Source organism: Ctenopharyngodon idella, chromosome 2 (assembly GCF_019924925.1).
Source record: "Ctenopharyngodon idella isolate HZGC_01 chromosome 2, HZGC01, whole genome shotgun sequence".
NCBI lineage: Eukaryota > Metazoa > Chordata > Actinopteri > Cypriniformes > Xenocyprididae > Ctenopharyngodon > Ctenopharyngodon idella.
Genome location: NC_067221.1, coordinates 10,672,655 through 10,682,673, shown reverse-complemented (window position 1 = coordinate 10,682,673; position 10,019 = coordinate 10,672,655). Strand labels below are relative to the sequence as shown.

At 35.5% G+C, this 10,019-nt stretch overlaps 1 protein-coding gene across 1 annotated transcript in view; it reads left to right on the top strand.

Moving 5' to 3' along the window:
• Positions 1 to 6,944: 6,944 nt before the first annotated feature.
• yes1 (YES proto-oncogene 1, Src family tyrosine kinase) overlaps positions 6,945 to 10,019 on the top strand; it is a 32,750-nt gene continuing 29,675 nt past the window's right edge. Inside the window, exon 1 of the mRNA XM_051918248.1 lies at positions 6,945 to 7,528. The gene's annotated coding sequence lies outside the window, so the exon portion shown is untranslated. The remainder of the gene's footprint in view (positions 7,529 to 10,019) is intronic.

Sequence of the window (10,019 nt, the reverse complement as noted above, 5' to 3'; positions counted from 1 at the left end):
GAAACTTTGATGAAATGTTTATAGGCTATATATGTAGGCTATAGGCCTATTTGCAAAATAATACAGAAATATAACCTTCAAGTAGGAATTTTACTTCGCGTGCATCTCAATCAGCTCCCTAGTTCAGTAGTCAGGGCACTGATCAGGGAGTCGACCACATTCATTTAGACGGTATACTGATACACGACCTAGGAAGCTATGGAGCTGTTTGAGACGCAGGGTTCGTTTGGGTTTGGTTGAAGCAAAGATATACCAGATATAGGCTACTAGATATAATATACTAGATATATATAAAATATACTAGATATATATTGACTTTGGTTGACCCCCCACCACACCCCCTGCAGTAATAAGCGAGAAAAAACACGAATACTGTAAATTAGCTAAATGAAAGATACTGGAACACGTGCTTTTACTGACAGTGTGTGAGTCAAGAGAAGGATTATTTGCAGTAAAGCTATTAAGTTGCTTCCTCTGGGTATCCTGATGTAACCAATGATATTACGGTCAAGTTGAGTGCAAGTATTGATGTCCTTAATTACAGCAGGAGGAAGTCGCCGTTTCGTCACATATTCGTCTCCTGTGTCTCTGCACATTGTGGTGATTTAAATTTCCAACTAGTGGTTTCCCCTATGGAAGAGCATGACCTCTCTATGACGCATATATATATGCACGCCTACAGCATACAAGAAACCTCACCTAAAACAGCTTAAAAGTGCAGCTGCTGTTGCGTCTCATTATAACATCAGCATGGAAATTCTTATTTTACATACATAAATTATAAAGCGGAATTCAAATTTATTATTAGACTATAATACAGTGTCTTCAGAAACTACCGTGCAAATCTTAAGCAGCATATGCTGTATCAAAATATGTTGCTTGTTAATTGTGAGTTAATAAATTATCTAATAATTGTAAGTAGGCCTATAGCATAGCAGAATAGGCACTGTATACACAGTTTAAATAAAAAAAAAAAGATATATTTTTATTATTTTGGGTTCCCAACTGGGATTAAGACAAAAAGGTCGACCTTGTTGTTAAAGTCAAACGCAACAGTTTTGAAGTGTCTATTCGTTTTACTTTTGTAGAACAATTAAGCTGTAGTGCGATCAGCCTCCACTTGATGCCAGTATTTACCAGTAGAGTGATAGTTCACTTTTAGCAGCAACACGTAAACACACGCGCGCGCGCGCGCACACACACACACACACACACACACACACACACACACACACACACACACCTACCTATCATTATGAGGACACAGGCGTAATGGCTTTTATACTGTACAAACTAACCCTGGGTCATTCCATGAAATCTGTGCCTTTTGCGTCCCTAAGAAATAATCAGACATAGAAGTACTTTAACAAATACATTTGTGATTTAAAAAAACATATCAATACTGTGTATTGTTTTATCAATATTACACCAAAGTAAAGTCAATAAAAATAATTAAAATTGCATTTATTCTGATAAGGGTAAGGTTTTTGGCCTGTCCCTTGCTATGATTGTTCTTTTTCAGCATGACTTTTAATTTGCAAACTGAATGCAAAATTAAACAAAAATCACATTTACATATTGTTCTAAGTATAGTCTTATTGTCAAGCAATGTTTTAGCATAAGTATACATTATTTTTTCGGTGTCCCCGATTTCATGTCAGCCCTGTTACCCTCACCAAAAAAACCCTTGTAAAATAATGGTACATTCCAGTCATCTCTCATCCAGGATGCCAACAGTTAAAACACAAGTAAGTTTCTCTCTCTCCTCTATAATGTTCTATTTTTGATGATTTATAAGGTTTGACTGAGGGGGGACATCATGCAATGCAATGTTACCATTTTTGAAGTATACATTTAAACACTTATTTATTTAATGTAATATAATCATTATCTACAAGTAATATCCCTTCAAAGTGTACAACATGTGCTTTTGTGATCTGGTCTGTTAGCAAGCAAATAGCAAATTAGCTTGAAATTGTCAAACCTGTTACTTTTCCAGAGTAACAGGTCTTGACATGTGGGTAACAGGGATGACAGATTAGGTGTCACCTTAGCCACACTGATTTTAACATTTATCTGTGTAAAATGCAAGCATTTTAAAAGGTCATCCCAGGTGTATTATTGATCTAATGTCTATATCATTCAGTGTGGGTGGCATATGAGCATCAGTTACATTTTTAGTTAGTATTTTTAGTATTGTTAGTATTAGTATTGTTGGTACACAAATCTCGTAATTAAAGTATTAACTATTTAAATATATTATATAAACTTAATATATAAATTAAATGTATATATAAACTGTTTAATCTGGTTTCAGACGATCATAGGAAGACCAAGATCTGATCATCTTCCTTGCCTAATAATTAAAACAGATCATATATATTTTAAGTTCTGTGAGGGGACACACTGACACAGACAAAACAGATGGACGCATTGGTCTAATTACAGTACCCTTAAAACATTAGGGTCCTCATTTATAAAGTGTGCGTACGCACAGATTTGATCTTAGAGTGTGCGTACACTTAAATCCACGCCAACGCTCATATTTATAAAAACGGTCTTTGACGTGGAAAAGTGCTTAGCGCCACGTCAGAGTCTGAGCAGACGTACACACTTTTCCTTGTCAGATTACTGCAGGTTTTTGGAAATCTAAGCTATTCTTGCAGCTCGCCATTCTGAATTAAAGGATTTGGACAATGACTGGTGATCTTTTATATGTAAATGACATTAATTAGGTGTTACAACGCAGAGAACTGAAACCATTCAGCTGCGCGCAAGTTCAAGATCATTTGCGATTTATAGATTTCACATCTGAAAGAGAGGCGTACGCCCGTTTTCTGTGTGTACGTTCATTCCATGAATCACACGTACCCACATCTAAGAAATGATCGTAAGATCAAATTTAGGACGGTTTCTGCGCAACATTTTATAAATGAGGCCCTTGATCTTGTGGTAGATTTTCCCCTACGCACCTGACTGAAGTTTACCTGTTTACCTGGGGCATCTCCTAATCGACAGCCAATAATATTTCGGTCAACATCTTGACCTTTTTAAACCTAGTTCTCCCTAACTTGCTACAATAACATGTGGGTAAAATGTGTTTATTAGTTCGTTGGTTACTCAATATCATGGGGCTATTATATTTAGATAGTTGTCTAGCTGTCCGTAAGTGTCATTTCCACTTTTCTTATATTTGGACATGATTCAGACACACTTTGAGGACAATCTCTTAGAAATTGACTTAGGCCCATGCAAGGTTTGAGGACAATCTCTTAGAAATTGAATGTTTCACTAATACAACTATGCAAAGTGAATGCAAAACAATATAATGTAAATTAAAAAGTTAGAAACTTTACAGTTTTATGTAAACAAATATGTAGAGTGTATGCTGAAGAATGTGTGTCCTGTCATCCCTGTTACTCTGGTCCGTCCTGTAACCATTCCGTCAATCCTGTTACTTTCATTAATTTCATAAAAAATGTAAAAAATAATATTTGAAATGGCCTTCCAAGTTTTTCAATTGTAACATTAACTATATTTTGTTTTGGACAAAGCCTTGTCTCTCTTGTAAATATATATATATATATATTTTTTTTTTCTTAATTGACAGGTGATAAGCCTCCAAAATTAGGATGTTCTTGGTCATCTGAATGACAAATATAAGATTTTTTTTTTTTTTTTAAATACCAAATTTTAAACAACCCCAGTTAAAAAAGGGACAAAAATACTGCTCATATATTTGAAAACTATTACATAGTTCGAATTAAAACTGTAGTATATAGTAATGATTATGCCTGTAACAGGAATGACAAAAATATCAAAACATGAGGAAGAAAAATAGTAAATAAAATAAAAATTACATAGCCTGAGATGGCACAATACAATTTCTTGTCATTTTAAGCTCTTCATTTCACAGATAGAATTTTTTATTATTAAACTTATTTTATATTTTAATTTTTCAAAGTTTCAAAGTTTTTCAAAATACATTTATTCGTGGATGTAGGCCCACTACTAAACGTAAACAAACTGGTAAATACAAGCTTTTCAAAGTTGAAAAGGCACCGAATTCATGGAATGACCCACCTACCCTTAAACCTACCCATCACAGAAAACATTCTGCTTTTTTGCATTTTTAATAAAATATTGTTTAGTATGTTTTAAGCCATTTTAATCATGATGACTCAAATACCAGTGTAATACATATGTCATTATACAAATTTGTGTCCTCATAAATCATATAAACAAGCACACACACACACACACACACACACACACACTATGTAATATGGAGTACACATTCAGATTCCAAAAATTAAATATTTGTAATTAGGCTACATTATATTATGTTGTAAAATACTCATAATAAGAGTCAGTCTCTTTTGTAATGATTACATGATTACTTAATATTTAACGAGATAGCTATAGTTTTTTCATAACCCATTGATTTTCCCTAATTCTTCTTAATTATCTTTTAAAATTTTATTTCTAAAAAAGCCTGTTGCTTACTGTATATGTTCGGAAAGTCTTTCAGTTTTGTGGAATTGCACACACAGACCAGCCAGTTTCTATAATTACACAGAAAATTGAGAGGCCACAGTATAAACAAATAAAATATTTCATCTTTTTTAGTGATGTTTTATTTTAATTGTTCAAAGAAATAAATAATTTTTAAATAAAAACATTTTAAATATTTAATTATTAGTTTTTTATCAATTTACAAACCCCCTGCAGTTCCTTCACAAACCCCAGTTTGAAAAACCCCAACATAATGTTTAATCTTTTATTTTTGTATTTTTAAGATATACAAGAATAGATATATATATATATATAATATAGTGCACAGCATAAATGAGTACACCCTCTCTGAAACTTCTGAAAGTCAGCAATTACTCAATTATTTAGAAGACATGTTAGGGTTATTTAGAGATATAATGTTCCAGCAAGTCTGCTTAATCAATTACCAAAGAAGCATGTCAAAATTATTCAGGAAAATAAGATTTTCTTATCAAGGTGATAAAATGTTGTGTAGCAAAAATGAGTACACCCTCCTAAAAGTTACTAAATAAAAAATTTCTGGTGTAAGTTTAAGGCAATATTTGATCAACAGGTAAGTATGTTGAACCAAAACATTTAAAGAGAAGTAATTTCTTAACAATTCAAAGTGTTATATATCCCACTGAATCATTCTCAGACTTAATGCTGACAACAATGGAACCATTTGGGAGAGAACAGTCAGGAGACTTATTTCTTAGCACAAAAGAGGACAGTGGTACAAGAGGATTACCAAATCATTATTTTAAGTGTGAAAATATAGCAAACGAAACACAGAAATTCAAAAACAACGGACTTGTGACAAGGCCCCTGAAATAATGAGGCCTTCATTTTAAGCTTTCATTTAGTGATGAGGGATTTTTTTGCTAGACAAAGAGCAGGAGAAATACCAAGCGAGTGTCTCAGAGTCAGCAAAAGCTATGAAAAGAGTGACTGTTTATCTCACAGAGTAAGATGCAGCCTGCAGAAATGACATGCATGGTTGTTGTTCTCACCGGAACTACCTACTGTAGCCAAAGCACAATAAAGTCAGTTAGCCATTTCCAAAGCCCATATTTACACAATATAGATTCTGGGAATCAATACTCTAGTCTCATGAGACCAAATCAATCATTTTGGATCTAACAGCATCCAAAATGTTATGGTGTTGCTAGAGGAGGAGTACAGGGAGTTGTGCTTTATCAATGCTGTCATGAATTCACACACCACTGTGTAATTTAATATACAAACTTGAAACAGAAGATGTTACCCTTTCCTCATTCCCTGCATTGCTGGGCATTTTTTTCAACATGACAATGAGGATATGCATTCTCCCAAGGTGAAAAACCTTCTGTGGACATGTATTGCACTCAATCTTTACACTCTTGAGCGCCTGTGTGGGATTCTGTAGAGACGAGTTGAGCAACACTCCCCATTAAAGATCAGGGCATTTAAGGAGCTCATCATCCAGAGTTAAACAGGACAGATGTGACAATTTGTCATGAACTTGTACACTCCGTGTCAAGAAGGGTCAGAGCAGTGTATTCAAAATTATGGAGGGCATACTAAGTGCTAGAATATTATACATTTGTTGAATTAAATCTAGAGTGTACTCATTTCTGCAATCCTTAATTTAAACAAAATTGGCCATTAAAGTAGACATCAATTTGACACATGCCACGTACCTAAACATTGTTGCAGCCCAGGTACACCCCTTCATCATGACAATGGCCACACTGCACACATTGTTCAGTAATGCAACAAACAAAAATGTAACGAGTGCTGTCCGGGTGTAAAATCTTCTTATCCCTGTGCTCTTTGGATGAGGGATAGTTTTACTCATTAAAAAACATAAGGCACTCAATTAAGGATAAAGAAATAAATTATTTCTTTATCCTTGAGTGCCTTGGTTTCATGTTGGAATGGTTTGAGGAACATGATGAAGGTATTGCCCTGGCCTCCAAATTTCCCAGCTCTCAATACAATTGAGCATCTGTGGGATGTGCTGGACCAATAAGATCGATCCATGGCGGCTCCACCTCGCAACCTACAGGACTTGAAGGATCTGCTGCTAATGTCTTGGTCACAGATACCACAGCATACCTTCAGGGGTCTTGTAGAGTCCATACCTCAGGGGGCAGGTGCTGTTTTGGCAGCACAAAGAGGACCAACAGCATATTAGGCAGGTGTTTATAATGTTTTGGCTCATATATGTATATCATAAGCTACTTTTCATGGTAAATTTTATGGCTTCACAACAAAAGAAAATAGAATTTGTCCTTAAATCCTTTAAAAAAATACATTTATTCGTGGATGTAGGCCCACTACTAAACGTAAACAAACGCTAGAAATCTGCATTGATTTAACCTCACAGGCAGGGGGCGCTATAGGACTGATCTAAACACTGTACGCCAAGAGCCGGCTAGTGTTATTACTTATGTTGGTATCATACAAAAACGAACTACGGTAGTATAATGCTTCAAATATCACCGGCTTTTGGTCTATCCTCGACTTGTTAACTGAGGCACTGATTTCTTTCCATTCACCATTCCCCGTGGCGGCCATATTGTTGGATGCATTGCTGCAAGTTAAACCAATTCAGAGCGGAGGGAGGGGGAACATCTGCGGGAGTCCATCCACTATTCCTAGAGCTGTCTTTTGTCATGTAGCATAGCCACACAATCTCTACCGGTTCCGGTTTAAAGGTTTTTGTTTGCCAGGACTGGTCACTGTTACTCTTTTCCTTTTACTGCAACACAACAACAAAACCAAGTAACGTGACTGGATTAATAATATCTATCACGGATTTTCCTCAATTGGGCACAGCATTTATTTATCACGTCTCGTGAGGTGTTACATGGCAAAGGAATGGGACAGGCTGTGATTTTCAAGTTGAACGCAACAATACCACTTTGAGAGCAACACCGAAACATTTACTGAGGACGAGGCGGTCGGAACGCGTATGTAACCTCAAGAAAAGAGAACCAGTTCGGCAAAGGTAAGAAACCAGATTCGTGTTCCTTTTGTGAAAGTCTAGTCAAATGGCCTACTCTCCTCTCGCCTTTGATTTAGTGTGAAACGAGTGTGGTGGTGCTTGGAAACAACAGTGGGCGCTTAGTTCAGTTATTTATTCTAACCCAAATACAAATCTCTGCAGCACACGCTTTCTTGTCCCGAAACTAGTTGTATTTCTCGAAAGTAGTTTCGAAGCCGTCCGACTACCTTGTTCGCCTCGACACAGATCGAGAAACGTGAAACGTGGCTCCTCAAAGTTCCCACCTGAACTGTAGATTTCTGTGGAAACGCTGTACACGTCTCTTTCACGGTTAATCGGGCGTTCTTGGGAAAGTCACTACTTCAAAACTGGTCTATACGCGCATTTCTATCTGTTTATGAGGACTTTGTGGACAAACGTCCACAACGCAGGCCTGTAGTTTATCTAGACGCCACAGGGAACATGGGACGATTCATACTTTGGACCAATGTGTGTGAACGACTCGCTTTGATATATTGTAACTTTTCGTTCTCTGTCAGTGAACTGTGTAACCTTCCGCGATTGAGTTGATACAATTTCAGCTTTGAATGACGTTTGAGAGGGATTCGTGATTAGTTGTGAAATCTTAACAATAGACTTTTACAGTCTGTTCTTCTACTACCATCCACTCCAACATCCGGGCATTTTATATAATTTTCGGTTGTTTACATTGAATAATTTATGAAAGGATGTCATAACAAAGCCGAGTTCATGCGTGCGCAAGCGCCAGAATAATCCTCCTTCAGTAATCCTTCTGTGAGCACAACCTCTGCCCCACTGGCTGATGCTGAAGGAAATGATGCCATCCTCAGCTCTGATGTGTTTCCTTTTGATCCTGTCCTCTGTATAGGCTACATGTTACTACCACTGACTCATGCAAGTTATGGCTCTTTTGTGTGTTGAGTTAATATAAGTCTGACTGAGGTTTTCAAACTTGTAAATGCCAACCTCCAAATATTATATTAGGGATGTAGGCTACCGATATGAAAATCACACATATACAGTATAGCCTAGTTTGAACCAGTGTAAGTTTCAAAAAATAATGTTCAAAAACAAACAAACAACAAAAACAACAACACTATTGCCTTACAAATGACGTGACGGGTCACTTTTTTGTCCAAAGGCCTTAATAATAATAAATAAAAATAAAAAACAAAGACATGACATCCAAAGTATGTAAGGTAGTACAACTAGATCTATTTTACTGAATCCAAAAGGTTTTAATTGTATTTTGCTACATATAAATGTAAATTTAAAGATTTTGAAGTGTCAAAAGGTCATTCAGTTTAATCGTCCAATACAGCCATTTCATTTGTGATTAAAATATCTTAAAATGAAATAAATATATATATTTTTTATTCTGGCATAGTTTAATAACATCATATATCAACATAGCGCAAAATGGTATTAAAATTATGTGTAGAAGTCGTTGCTTTGTTATGAGAAAGAATGTCCGGAAAAATGAATTTCATTGATGTCATTCGGAGTAACCAATATAAAGGGAGCCATTTTGGATCAAGTCATGTGGTCAATATCATGTGACAGGATGTGACATCATTCAGACACCTGCACAGGACCACATGGTCATGAAGCAAAGTAACTAACTCTCTTTTAACTATTTGAAAAATTCATGTTTTCACTTGCTCATACGCATGTCCTGGAACATCAGGTCATTCGGTACAACCGCTATAAAACGTGGAAAATGTTGTAATATTTTAAATATAAAATGTTTGATTGTCATTTTGCAAGATAACTAGCAAGCTAATTAGCTAGCTAGCTAGCTAGCTAGATATCAGCCTGTTAGCATTGTTTGAAAATATAGTCATTTGGTATAACCAAAAGTGTCATTCGGTAAAACCAAAATTTTGGTTAAACTGAACGACTTTTCTGGTGACAAATTTTGTCCATCTTGTAAAAAATGACAAAAGCAGTGTTAATTGATTATAAAAAACACAAAATCCCATTGTTAGCACTTAATAAAACTTCAAAATTAATTATATCTCCATTATGTTTTTTACACTTTTAAAAACCTTATTCATCAATGACCCAGATAAAAAAATAATAAAAAATAATGCAAACAAGTCGTTGGACAACATTACTTGCGTATAAATAATCAAAATGTATGTGTCATGGCTAAATAAAATGCAATCGCCTCCGCATGGACAATAAATGATTTTAATTAAACCATGTTGTTGATAAATAATATGAGAAAATTAAAAGTGCTAGTTGTTAATAATGCATCAATGTTTCAAATAACATCATTGCTGTTTGAGCTGCGTGCGCTGAAGCTGAAGAGTGGTGAGGAACCATAAATCACTGGGGAGACTATGTAAATCTGATCAGTTAAGGGATTTTATCCTCATGTCTGTGTGTGTAAAATGACAGTGATGTCTTTCTGAAGTCACTTCTGTACTACTGTTCACTAATGTAGAGTGCAAATGTTATTATGAAAAGG